General features: G+C 45.0%; 1 protein-coding gene across 2 annotated transcripts in view; it reads left to right on the forward strand.

The window, feature by feature from the left end:
- Positions 1 to 12,376, forward strand: part of ZHX2 (zinc fingers and homeoboxes 2) — a 41,298-nt gene that overhangs the window by 10,252 nt on the left and 18,670 nt on the right. The window contains exon 1 of one of the 2 annotated variants that reach the window (XM_035317828.1): positions 12,029 to 12,139. The exons of the other annotated variant lie outside the window; for it this stretch is intronic. The gene's annotated coding sequence lies outside the window, so the exon portion shown is untranslated. Of the gene's footprint in view, positions 1 to 12,028; positions 12,140 to 12,376 lie in introns of those variants that run through there. 2 annotated transcript variants of the gene reach the window in all.

Consider the following 12,376-nt stretch of genomic DNA (forward strand, 5'->3'; position numbering starts at 1 on the left):
TAAAGCATCAAGTTTATTGCTCAAAATTACTATTTTTGTCATGGTATAAATGGTTAGTAGAGAGTTTAGAGGAGTATGTGTTGACTCATGGGGACAGCAATATTTAGCACTTGTAATTTTTTTTATTTTTTTTTATCTTTAAAGCAGTTTACAGTTAGTAATCCTCCTAACTGCTCTGTGAGGAAGGAAACAGTGTAAACTCTTTGGGGCAGGGATTGGCACTTGTTTGTTTTTGCAGCACTGAAGTTGGGATTGGGGAAAAACTGTTGGTCTGGGAAAACATTCTCTCTATAAAAATCCTATCTAATTACCATACAGAGAAACCATTTCACAAGAATAGCTCAAAAATACTGGAGAAGATACTGGGATCAGGACATCTCCAGTGCGAACAGTTAAGTGGTATCCTGCCTTTCTCAAATTTATTAAAAGAAGTTTTATCTGTCTCGGGAGGTTTTCTTTTGTTGTTTAAAGTTCCATAAATCTACATGGGAGATCTTAAAATTGGAGGAGGACTGTGTGACTAACTGAGGCATTTCTGAGTTAAGTTGTAACATGAAACATAAGAAAATAAAGGTTCTCTTGGCTGGTTGCATTAGTAGGATATATTTGAACCAGTGTGTTGCATGTCATTAAACATATGGTGAATCACATCTGACATACATGCCAAAGAGAGTCTGAGATAATGGGACCAAAATGTCATTCAGTAACAGTATTCACATAACAGAGTAATTTCCTGGAATATAATCTACAGGGATTGTAAAATTAAATTTGAAAATGTATCCCCCTTTCTATCTTGCCCCTTGCAAAATAAAACCGCCAGAAATCGTTAACCCCTTGTTTGTTCTTGCTGCAGCTTATGAATATTAAGTTTCCTAATGTGTCTTGAGAGCCTTTTTCTGCCCCAGCTTCGCCTGCCCGAGGGCAGAGTGAGTCTGTGTACATCCATCAGCGGTGTCCCTGAGCTGCCCAGCCTGTGCTGGGTGTCTTCTGCTTTGTCCTTCCTGTCTGCCGGCTATGCTCTCCTGAAGCAGTGACCACTTAGGGGTAACATGGCTGCTGCGTGTACTGTAATGGACATAAAAATGTGCTCTGGGTTTGTTTTGGCTTCATAGTATCTATTCGATTAAAAGGCATTGCGTGTAGTTGTGCGTTGCGTGCAGTTGAGTGTACCGTGAATCTGTGCTGGCTGAAACTATGATGTTCTCCGGGGATCTTATGCATGTTAGGATAAAGTATAGTCTAATTATTGCTAACCTGCCTTTATGCTAAACTTTATGCTAAACTGCATTAGGTAAACTTAAGAGATTGCTGAGGTTGTAGGGTAAGGTTTTCTGAAAGCCAGGCTCCAAATCTGCTCAGTCTGTCTCCAGTCTATGTTTTAAATGTTGACTTCAGCTCCTAGCAAATGTTCTCTAACTTCATCGGTGTTAGTCAGGCGACTCATTTACTGGGAACTCTTACAGGCTCCAGTCTGTTTACACAGTCCTTATTGAATTAGGTTGGAGAAGCACTGTGGAATTTCAAAGAAAAGCAGTGTGGATTCCTGATCTTTCCTTTTTTGTAGTGTTTTTGGAGGAGGGTGCCTGGGGTCTCTTTTCATCTACGTGTAGATGCAAATCACTGGTGAAAATGTAGCACAGAAAAGTCTTTTATCAGCTCCGCCTCAGCCAACGTGCTGAGCCTTGGGAGCTAATGTGGGCATGGGCAGAAGCGAGGGGACATGGTGGCTCCTGTGCCTGTAGCTGTGTTTGGGAGGAGAGCAGGGTGCAGGGGTTTGACGGCAAAGCCATTCCTTAGTTATTCTCCCATTCTCTTCTTTCCCGGGCCTTTGTAGCCCTTGGCTGCTGCCCTTTCTCTCCTCCTTTCCCCTCGTCCAATCTGAAAAAGACAGCTGAGGTGCAACCCAACACCTGCTGTTTTCATTATTACCTACAAATCGCCCTTTTTCCCCTCTGGAAACCCCTGTGCTATCATCCATGCGGTGATATACATACATACACACACAAAAAATAAACTTACAGCCCACCAGGATGAAATCTGTAGTAAAATCTTACATATAACATCATCAAAGCTCTGGTGTAGGCAGGGCAGCTGGAGCTGCCCTGCTGACCTAATGCCCATTAAAAAAAAAAATCTGTAGCTGGTGTCAACGGGCTGCTTTCTTTTTCTTTCTTTCTTTCTTTTTCTTATCATTTCTGTGATTTCTCTTTATAAGAACTTCAGTGACACATTAAAGAGATAACAGGTTCTTTTCTTCTTTACTTTTTTCCCCCCAATTTCACTTCTTCCCAGCAAGCCTCAGGGGTTTTTGTTGTTTTATTATTATTATTATTTTATTTTAAAGTGATTAATTTATAGTTCTCCTACCTTCTGGGAAAGATTGACCCACTACTGAACATCTTCAGACAGCCCTTCTTTTGGGTCACTTGGGACTAGAAGCAAACAGAGGTCTGGGTTCAAAGGTATTTCTTTCCCAGTGGTACTTAATCCCTACAAAAACAGCAATGGCATGTACTGGTTTTGTATAGTTTGATAGATATTGTATGTATATGCACCTTCATGTTGGATTGTCCATGGACAAAAGACTTACTTTTCACTAACAGATTTCTTGCTTTAGATATAATAAAAAATCTCAAATCATTCCTTTCCCCTCTTTCTCTTCTAGTATGCTTTTGGTGTTTTGTTGTTGTTTGGTTGGTTGGTTGTTGTTGTTTTGCTGTATGTGTTTTGGGGATTGATTTTTATGCAAGCTTCAGACTGTGCTTTGATTCTTCTGAAACATGTGCCTTGGATCCCATCTGAAGACTCTTTTGGTCGGTAAAATATTTTGTGGCCCTCCTCCCAGTTTCCTGCCCCTGTCTCTGTCTGCAGTCTGGGGCAGGAGACACAGGAGGGCTGTCTTTCAGAGCCCCAGCTTGTTGTGTGCCTGATGGGCCGCATGGGCCATGCCCTTGCTCAGTTTTTGAAGCACTGAAAAAGTATCTTAGGGTAGTCTGGAAAATGAGAGATTTCAGTTCCTGCCATCTGATACCAGCACTAAATAGTTTCATCTTCAAAGGAAGAAACTTGAAGCGCCAGGGTGGCTGTTTTTCATCCTTCCTAAAGGATGAATCTGACAGCACCAAACTTCCTTGGCTGAGTCTATGCTGGTCCAAAAACACCAACCTCAGCAGTTAGGCTGATTTATTCCACAAAAGGAGTAAAATCTGTCCTGTTCTTGGTTAAATTCAATTTTGAAAGAATGAGATCTAGAATTAAAAACAAATGATGAGAAGAAAACAGAGCGCCCTTTTTTCACTCACCTTCCTAGATCTAATATTAAGGCTCCTCTCCTCACTCACTCATGCAACAACAGCTAAGACAAAATTCCCATGGACATAGCCCTTGAACTCTTTTATCTTGTGCCGTCTCTCATTAGGAAACAAGTAGAGATGCCACGTCTGAGCCTTGGCAAGTGACAAAAGAAGCTAGCAAAAATGAAGGTGCCAGCTCTGTTCTGTAGATGACTCAAGCTCAGGTGGCCTACCTCCTTTTACCTGTCCCTTCTTGACCTGGTGTGGTTTGGATGCAGTTAACTGATGTGAACCGATGTCTGTTTGAAGAGGTTTGGGAATGGATTTCGGCAGCCAGATCCAATTTCTCAGCAATGTGTGCAATTGTGTTACATTTTGTCATATTCCCTTTATTTTAATAAGCGTTATGAGAGGACTCATCAGTGATTGAGTGAGGATTTTCTATTACATTTCTGTAGCCTTTTCATGCTCCGTGGCTGTCATTCCCATTTTGCAGTACCTCACCTGGGATAACTTCTCTTTAGAGATGAAGTCTTTGAAAAGGAGAGCGGAGGTACAGCTCACCCAGTCCCGGGCCTGTGTGAGTGGAAAGGGGCTTTAAGGCTTCTTGTTTGTTCCCTCTCTCCTCAGATATTTACCCTTTAATTTACTGTTGTGAGGCCACAGGAGGTAGCAGGGGAGTTGAATGCATCAGGTCATACTGGGCACGATTGCTTCCCAAGGCAGGAGCACCCTCCTTCCTCAGAGACTTGGGAGTATTGCTAAAGGCCACACAGATCAGGAGCTCTGTGAGGAGTTTGTCCTGTTCATTCTGACTGCGCTTCCTCAACTCCCTTCGTGTTTTGGTGGGGGTGGAGAAGGCAAAAGGCATCAGAGAGGAACCAGGTCGTAGAATCACAGAATGTCTTGAGTCATAAGAGACCTTTAAAGATCATCTGGTTCCAACCCCCTGCCATGGGCAGGGACACCTCCCACCAGACCAGGCTGCCCAAAGCCCCATCCAGCCTGGCCTTGAACACTGCCAGGGATGGGGCATCCACAATTTCTTTGGCAGCGTCTCTTCCATGAGACAAATAAATGATGAAGAGAAAAGGAATTTTATGAAGAAAAGATAACAAGTAATTCAAGAATTCACCTGGGAGGAGAGGGTCCTCTTTCATGTGAGGAACATTCAGTAAGCCTTGATCTAATCCCCTGAACATCACAGAAGTCTTGAGACAGCAGTTGCTTCAGGAAATATTTTTGACCAAGTGTTTCAGTGCCAGAAGGCAGATGACCTACCGGAGCTGAAGCTTTTTACATAAATGCATGTTTCAACGATGCTTTTGTCAGGAAAGTTGCCTGAAGCCCATACTGGCTTTGAGAGAGAGAATGGTTTGAACACTCCTTGGAGATGTGGTTTCAGGTCTCTGCCATCCCCAGCCTTAACCGCTGGACTATTGTCTCTTCTCTTCCCACCTTATTTGGATTTTGGGGTTGGGTGATTTCAGATAACAACATCAACTCTTGCTTTTGTTCAGCTGTGGAACGTAGTTTTTCCTAAACCTCAGAAACTGTTGTGCAACTAAACTTTCACATAAAGCCTCAGGAGAAATAACCCTGGATGGCTCCAGCCTGGGTAATCAGAGCACTTAAGGCAAAGTCTTGCAGGTGATAAGATAGAGAGGGAATGCTGTTGGAAAGAAGGAAGGGGGAAAAAGTCCTTGGGAGTCAGGTTGAGTGTCAACTTTGGATCCTGAGCGGTTCAAAAAAGAACACAAATCACAAAGGACTTGGCTACATGGCTAAATTGAAGAATATCCAAAGATGAGGCGTGCCTGGAGGTCTTAGCTCCCACAGATGTCTGGGGGCACTGAATTTCTGAAGTATCCATTAAAGGGCTGGGGAGTGGGGGTTGTATCAGAGGAAAAGTTGTGGTTGTGAAGACAAGCTTGAAGTCACAGCCCACGTTTAATTGTGCTGCAGCAGCGGCAGGTCAGTGCTAGCAGAAGACAGGGTGCAACATCCAGCGATGCCTATCAGAGGCAGCGAGGGAGCTCAAAAGCAGCCTGCCCACAGGCTCGGCTGCCCACACCAGCGGCCAGGTCCTCAGCCATGGGACATCCCCCAGCGAGCTCCTTGCTGTGGCATGTGGAGACCATCTGGGAACATGGCCCAGTTGCCTTAATTCTGCTCCTTTCTGGTGCGGAGAACATTTTTGGGGCTGCAAAGGTAATTTTCCGTGATGTTTGGAAAACAAAATGCACTGAACATGCTTTACAAAACCAACCATGCTTTACAAGACCAGCCAACCTGCAAATGACGGAGCGGCTGGTTAATGGTTTGAGCCAAGGTCGTTTTCTTGGGTGTCTTGGTGGTGGAATCATCAGGCTGGAGTCAGCCAGTGGAGGTTTTTAGCACACCCCTTCCCTGCCCTCCTTCATTCTGCAGCGAGGTCCGTGCAGAAAAGCGCACTTGGAGCTGGTGGGTTGCCATGGCAAGAGCTGCCACATCGCACAGAGCTTATAGCAGGGTTTTTGTTGGTTATTCGTTTTAAAGAGAGAGAAATTTTCACAAACATTGTAAAACTGGGAGATGGACTAAATTAACGCAAGCTGGTCACAAAATCAGCAGTTCTTGAAATCATGCAGTTAAGAATCATTTTTTTCTTTCTTTTTTCCTCCCTTGGAAGGAGCACACGTGTTTTGGCAAACAAATCCCGAATATTAGTGTCCCACTGGATGTCGATGACTGGTTGGTTGGAGCCTATTTTGCAGCACACAGGAAAGGGGGGAGGAGTGTTTGCTGAAGTCAGTGGGGATGAGCGCATGTTCTGGTCGCTGTGCTGCAGACCTGTTTCTGGCCATTTTCGTGCTTTTCGCGCTTCGTGGCCCTGGCAAGCAGCACCACGGATTAGTAACATACTGTGTCGGAGGAGATGTGAGTTCAAACTTCTCGCAAAATTTCGCTCTTAGCATGCATGGGCTGTGTGGAGATTACTTCTGTGCCAGCACCACACGATCCCTCTGAAATTTTGGGGTTCTTCTGGCACGGGTGCTTCATGAGCCGTTGCTTTCCGTGTTGGTTGTGCTCAAGGTTTTGCAGGATTTCCAGCTCAGTTTGGCTGGAGAGGCAGCCAAATGACAGGTTATTTCAGAAACAATGAGACTTAGCACTTCTGTCATCCTGTCCCTCCGCAGACAGGACCGGAGCCTGCATCCCGCACAGGGCACAGGCACAGGTTAACACTTTCCTTCTGACTTCTCCTTCGCCTTTTTTTTGAAAAATTCAGCAAGAAGATAATCCATGAGACCAGCAGACAAAGGAGAGCTTCGGGGTTTGAAGCAGGAGGGGGAGGTGGGCTGGGAAAGGAGCACGAATCATACAAAATAAGGAGAAAACCAAAGTAATTAAGTTTATGGGATGTTACAAACTCAAGCTCAGGACTTGCCTTCCTTCTGTTGACCTAGATAGCAGCAAGACTAGCTGCCTTCTGAGTTGATTCCTATTTCTGTGCTTCTGCCTTCGTATGGCTTCTTTGCGTTGCATTCTGATGTCATCTCGTTTGGAGAATAGTGATTAGATTTTTTTGCTTTTGGGGGAGAATTAATTATGTATAAGAAAGTACTCGAAAATCATTCCTTCAGATACTTTTTAATGGAGCGAAATTGCTCAATGGAAGATTTCTGACATACCAAAAGGCAACGTGAAATAATTGATTGACCTTGTAAGAGGCAACTAAGACGTGTTCCCCTAGGGAGGCGTTTTTTATGTGTATAAACCAGCCTTGGCTTTTTCAACCGAGATCCCTCCTACTCACCAGAAACGGGAGGAGAAGAAACCCAGTTTCAAAAAAAAAAAAAAAAAAAAAAAAAAAGGATTTAGACAAATATTCCTCAGTAAGACACTGTTGTAACGAGCAGTTCTCCTCTTCTGCATTTCTGAAGTATTGCTCAAGAGCCATTGTTACAGTTTGTTCATCTGGACATGCTATGAAGTAGCTGGAGGGCGATCCAGGGAGACAAAAAGGCTGATGCTTTGTAATGACTCCGGCTCTGTGCAGGAAGCAGTGAGTATGCCCGAATTAAAAACGTGTGGGAGGAGACAGGAGGAGGTAACTGTCAAGTACACTTCCTTGTGTTTTAAGGTGTCCTGATGGCAAATGCTTACTCTGGTAAGAAAGAAATGAATGGAAGGTTTTGCCAGTTCTTGTTGTTGTCGTTGGCAGTTTATTCTTTGGCATGGTAATAATCTGTCTGGGTGAAACATTGTCCCTCTGTGGTTTGGGAGCGTAAGGGGCATTCCAGGCAGATGCCAAAGCATCTGAACTTTGTGTGTTCCAAATCAGACTCAGTTTTGGAAATGGAAGCTGGTTTGTTCTGCATCCCATGATGTTTTAAATGAGAAATGGAAAAAGCAAAATGTGTCCTTTGTGGCTCTCTCTGTGGCAAAAGTCTGCAAAGGTGTGGATTGGGCTAGTCTGATCATACTTTAGGCGTGTCACTTAGCTGGTTTTAGTACTTGGTCAGATGTTATGAAACTTCACATTTACTTCCAAAGATGCTTTTCACCTCTCTTCTGCCTTTTTTTTTTTTTAAAAAAAAAAAAAAAAGATGCACTGTTTCTTTCAAACTGGGATATTAAATAATTTGTGAGTGATCCAGTAATCATCTCTTCTGCATATTTCATGGGTGAAATGAAAATGCAGAGACACTCGCGTCCTGCCAAGTCCCACTCTTCTCCAGCAGCATCCGCTCAGCCTCCATCCCCTGCCCCACTGCTGGCATCCTTTCCTGCAGCTCCCAGGTGCTGGCAGCTCCCATCCACAACCCAGGCACCTTTCCTGCAAGGGCCAGAGTGGGGAAAGGTGGGTCAGGCTGGATTCAAAGCCCTGCTCCAGCCCTGCTGGGCTGACATACACACACAGGCTGGCAGATTTAGTGCAAACCGAGAACTGTGGCTCAGAGGAATAATGTTACACCACATCTATCTGCCAAGTTTCTGGCCTTGAGGACAAGAATGTACCTGGAAATAGGAGAGCCTTATTCTGGTGGTTTTGTAGCATTCAGGTAGCAAAAGTCCTGCAAAGAAGCTGTAGGCAGAGCTCCAACACTCTCAGATCTGTCATCTGTGCTGCTAGTCAGGTTGGAGTTTGCAGGAATTCGTGCCCCAAAAAGCAGTGACTGGCTCCCTTCTGTCTCCTCTGTCCCACAGTACTCGGCATGAGAAGAAGGAGGTAATGTTGCGGTAGCAGGGGAGTGCTTCTGGCCGAGCCATGGAAACCCGACAGTGTGTGACAAGGGGGAAGGATTGCATTGTGCACCCAGGTCCTGGCATGAACAAAGGTCCTTTGTGGCCCTGCCAAATTCTCCCAACAGCAAAGCTGTCACTGTGTGCAGAGGGCAGCGGCTCTGCCCTGTGACAAATCAGAGAAGCAAAGGGTGCTGTGGTGAGGAAAAGGGAGCTCGTTTGGTCCGAGATCCCGGGGCAAAATGCATTTGTTTGCCATCCTGCCTAAAAGGCGCCTGGAGGGATGCTTAGTAACCTGCACACACCCACCTGAAATCTCAGCATAGGGCAGAGCAAGACAGGCCTTTTCTCCATAAGCAAGCATGGTTTTGAAAGGCTCTGTGTGTTTGGGTGTTCTTAAAAAAGTTGTATGCATAATCTGTGATTATCCTAAGGAAGCTAAATATTTCTATGTAATATTAGGGTATTGCATATTAGTTGGATGACAGAAGTTAGAACAGCAGTGCAGAACAAGAATGTGTTACTTTGTGAATAAGTTTAGCTCCAAACTGCTATTAATTTCAGATTTTAGATGGTGTGGATATCAGGACCATCAGTGATGCTTCTGCTGGCTTCTGCTGTTGGATAATGAATGCTTGGTGGCTTTGTTCTTGTATGAGATGCCTTAAATACCCAGAAGGCTGGGAAAATGTTTTGTGACTTACAGTGGAAGGGATGCGTGCAGATGTTTCCAAGAGTCTTGTCAGACTTGCTGTTTATTGCCTCTTTGCCTTTTCTGCTGAAAATAGGGAAAGTCTTCTGCTTCTGCCATACCATCCATAGGATTATATTAAAGCAAAGTGTTTTGTATGGGTATGAGGTCTGGGTGCTTACTAAGAAAAAGAGGGATAACTAAATACACCTTGAAAAAAAGTGATTAAAATTTGAAGCATATAAGGGGAAAATGATGTGCAGAGGTGATCTAAACAAGAATTGCAGGAGATGAAATACAGCAGGTGTAATAAAACAATGTCAACAGACACAGCATGTGATAAGGGGGATGGAAAACAGCAGCTAAGCATCTTTTATGGGGTCACTCTTTCAGTATTTGACCTCAGAGCTGACCAAGGAACTGATTAAGGGATGATGTGATGCACACTAGGAACACTCAGTTTGTATTACCAACAGTAGGAGAAACCATGCCTTTGACTGAAAGGCATGTGGGAAGTGTGGGTAAACTCAGAGCAGCTTCGGGACAGGACTTCCAGAGCCTTCAGAGCCAGCAAGAAAGAACAAATATATTGGCAGTACCCATGGGCTTTGGATAAGAGGGGGTTGTCATGAAAAGGTCTTCAACACATGGAGAACCTCCCTAAAATACTGGATTTTCCAGAATTTAGGCATACATTTTATTTATTATATATTTATTTATATATTTTTAATATATATCAAGGCAGGAGAATTCTTGAAGTGTAGCATTGCATTCAAGCAAAGGAAGACCAGGAGGAACTGGTGCAGCTTTGCTAGCAACATATGTTGCTGCAGCTGCAGAGGAAGGTAACTTTGAGCTTCTGTAAGGACAGAGGGTTGTCAGCAGCAGAGGGGCTTCTCTGCAGCCTATGTGCAGAGAAAGGCTTCTCTGCAGCCTGACCTGATGAGTGATTTCTGAGGGAAGGCAGATAGTTTGGGCCTTTGATCTTCAGACTTTTGCTTTTTGCAGAGAGTTGTGGTGGTTTTGCGTCTTCGGTGCTTGTTCACTAGGACCTAAACTAAGAGCACCAGGTCATTTTGCACTGTCTGTTAAATACATTTAACTCATGAGCCAGGAGGATAATCTGAATTTACGGAAGGATGGAGCAGTAGCCTGGAGCACCTGGGTATAATTTCCAGCCCTGCAGACTTCCCATGTGGCCGTGGTGGGTAGGGCATGATTTTTTGCACTGCCTTTACTCCATCCCATTTGGCAGCACCAAGCTGTAAATTGGCTTGGCCATTTAATGAAGCCTCAGCCACGATCTCTTCATGCCTTAATTGCCCATCTGAGCAATGGAGATAACGGCAGTGCCTTAATTCACAGCCCTGCTGTGAGGATAGGTGCCTCAACAGCCATAAAGCCTTCAGATGCTGGGCTACTGGGATCCTCTGAACACTGACTATCTAAGGCAGGCTCCTACATAAGGAGAAAAGCCCTAAAAAATCTACCTGTTTTACATACTTGGTGGACATTATGTGATTGCTATCAGAGAAGAAAAGGCTCTGAACAGGGAAGTACATTTTTCATGGTGTGAGGCAAGGTCGCTCTTGAAACAGTCTTTCCTTTAAACAAGTAGAGCACAAGAAAATGTAATTTAAAATGTGACAGAATGAGAGTTATTTACACCAAGATGCTCAGAAAGTCCCTCAGCAGAACCATCAGCACCAGGGCTGGATGGAGACAAGGAGGTCAGGTGGATGGATGCAGAGCGTAGGCCGGATCTTCTTTTAAGCACCTAAATCCTCGTAACCAGCAGCCTTCGACTTCCTTGTGAATGGGGACGTAGAGTTGTCATCTGCTGGTTTTACACGTAGCATGAGCAAGCATGGGGGTCTGCATCGTGCTGGCCGACCCGGCCGTGGCATGGGTGGTGGGGTCTGTCTGCACCCCCTGACCAACACGTGGCATTTCAGTGTGGGGTTTTGCCTACGGTTTGCCTCCTCAGTTCATCAGGGTATCGAACCATGTGAGTTAGGCCAAAGGCTGACTCTTCATCCACTTAAAATTGGAGCTGTCTTGAAATGCCTGGGGCATCAGGTTTGTGTGATATCCTCCCTTCATCAGGGGGATGCTGGGTGTCCAGGTATCTGAAAACGTGGCTGGCATTTTTTGGGGTGCTTCAGTTTTGAAGGTGTGTAGAAGTTCCTGCTTCTGGGAATCCCAAGGTGAACATTTTTGTACATTGCTGTGCAAGCCCTCGGTGTGGTGGTTCCCCAGGCACTGTTTCATACCCCACGCCCTGCTTTGTGATAGTTATGGCGCCGTAGCTCAGGTCTTTCCATTCAGATGAAGAATATTTTTAGGTATTATGATTCTAAGACAGACCTAATGTTTTTAAATGGGAAATTACTGTGTTCTGTAGCTTTTCTTGGTGATGCCAAGGTTCAGACTGCATAGGCAGTGTCAATCTGAATGATGAGAAGTGATAGCCATTGAATTCAATGGAGCATAGATGACTGGAAAGGGAAATGAGGGCAGGAGAGAAGAACAGGAGGGTCTGGGGAGCAAGGTTAAAACCATGCTGTGGGAGGGAGATGTTACACCAGTCTGTTTGTGGTGTTTTCTCCTCTGATCTGTACTCCTCATCTGGGAACATGAAGATACACAGCGAAGCCCTTGGGGGTGGGGGGAAAGGGAAGAGGTGCAGTGACTCACCAGTGTTGTAAATCACAACCATCTGCGTTTTTCTACCACATCTTGAATGAGTCAAAGGGGGAGGTGTGCAGCTATAGACACGCAGGTTACTAATGGTTTGTGTTAATTGTTGAGCTCCTTCCTCTCTTTTGGGAACTCCGTAGACTCCTCCAGTGCTGCTGCTGTGTTGGATGAGGCTGATGCAAGGGATGCTCCCCGTGTCGGACAAATAGTGTTGGCCACACATCCTGTAAGTCTACCTGTATTGCCTCTGTTGTTCAGACTCAGCACGCTGGTTGCCTGGATTTCTTATCCTTTTCCTCTCCCTCAAATCTAAACCCTGCTGAGAAGCGGTCACCAGTTGTCTCCTGCCCTCAGCCTGTGTTCCTTCCCCTCCATCAGGTCCTCCGGGCACTTTTCCGTCAGTGTTTTGTGCTGTGATGTGTGCTGCCTGTGTCAGGAGGAGAGAGATTTAGGGGCTGCTTGT

The sequence above is a fragment of the Oxyura jamaicensis genome, chromosome 2 (assembly GCF_011077185.1).
Source record: "Oxyura jamaicensis isolate SHBP4307 breed ruddy duck chromosome 2, BPBGC_Ojam_1.0, whole genome shotgun sequence".
NCBI classification, from domain to species: Eukaryota; Metazoa; Chordata; class Aves; order Anseriformes; family Anatidae; genus Oxyura; species Oxyura jamaicensis.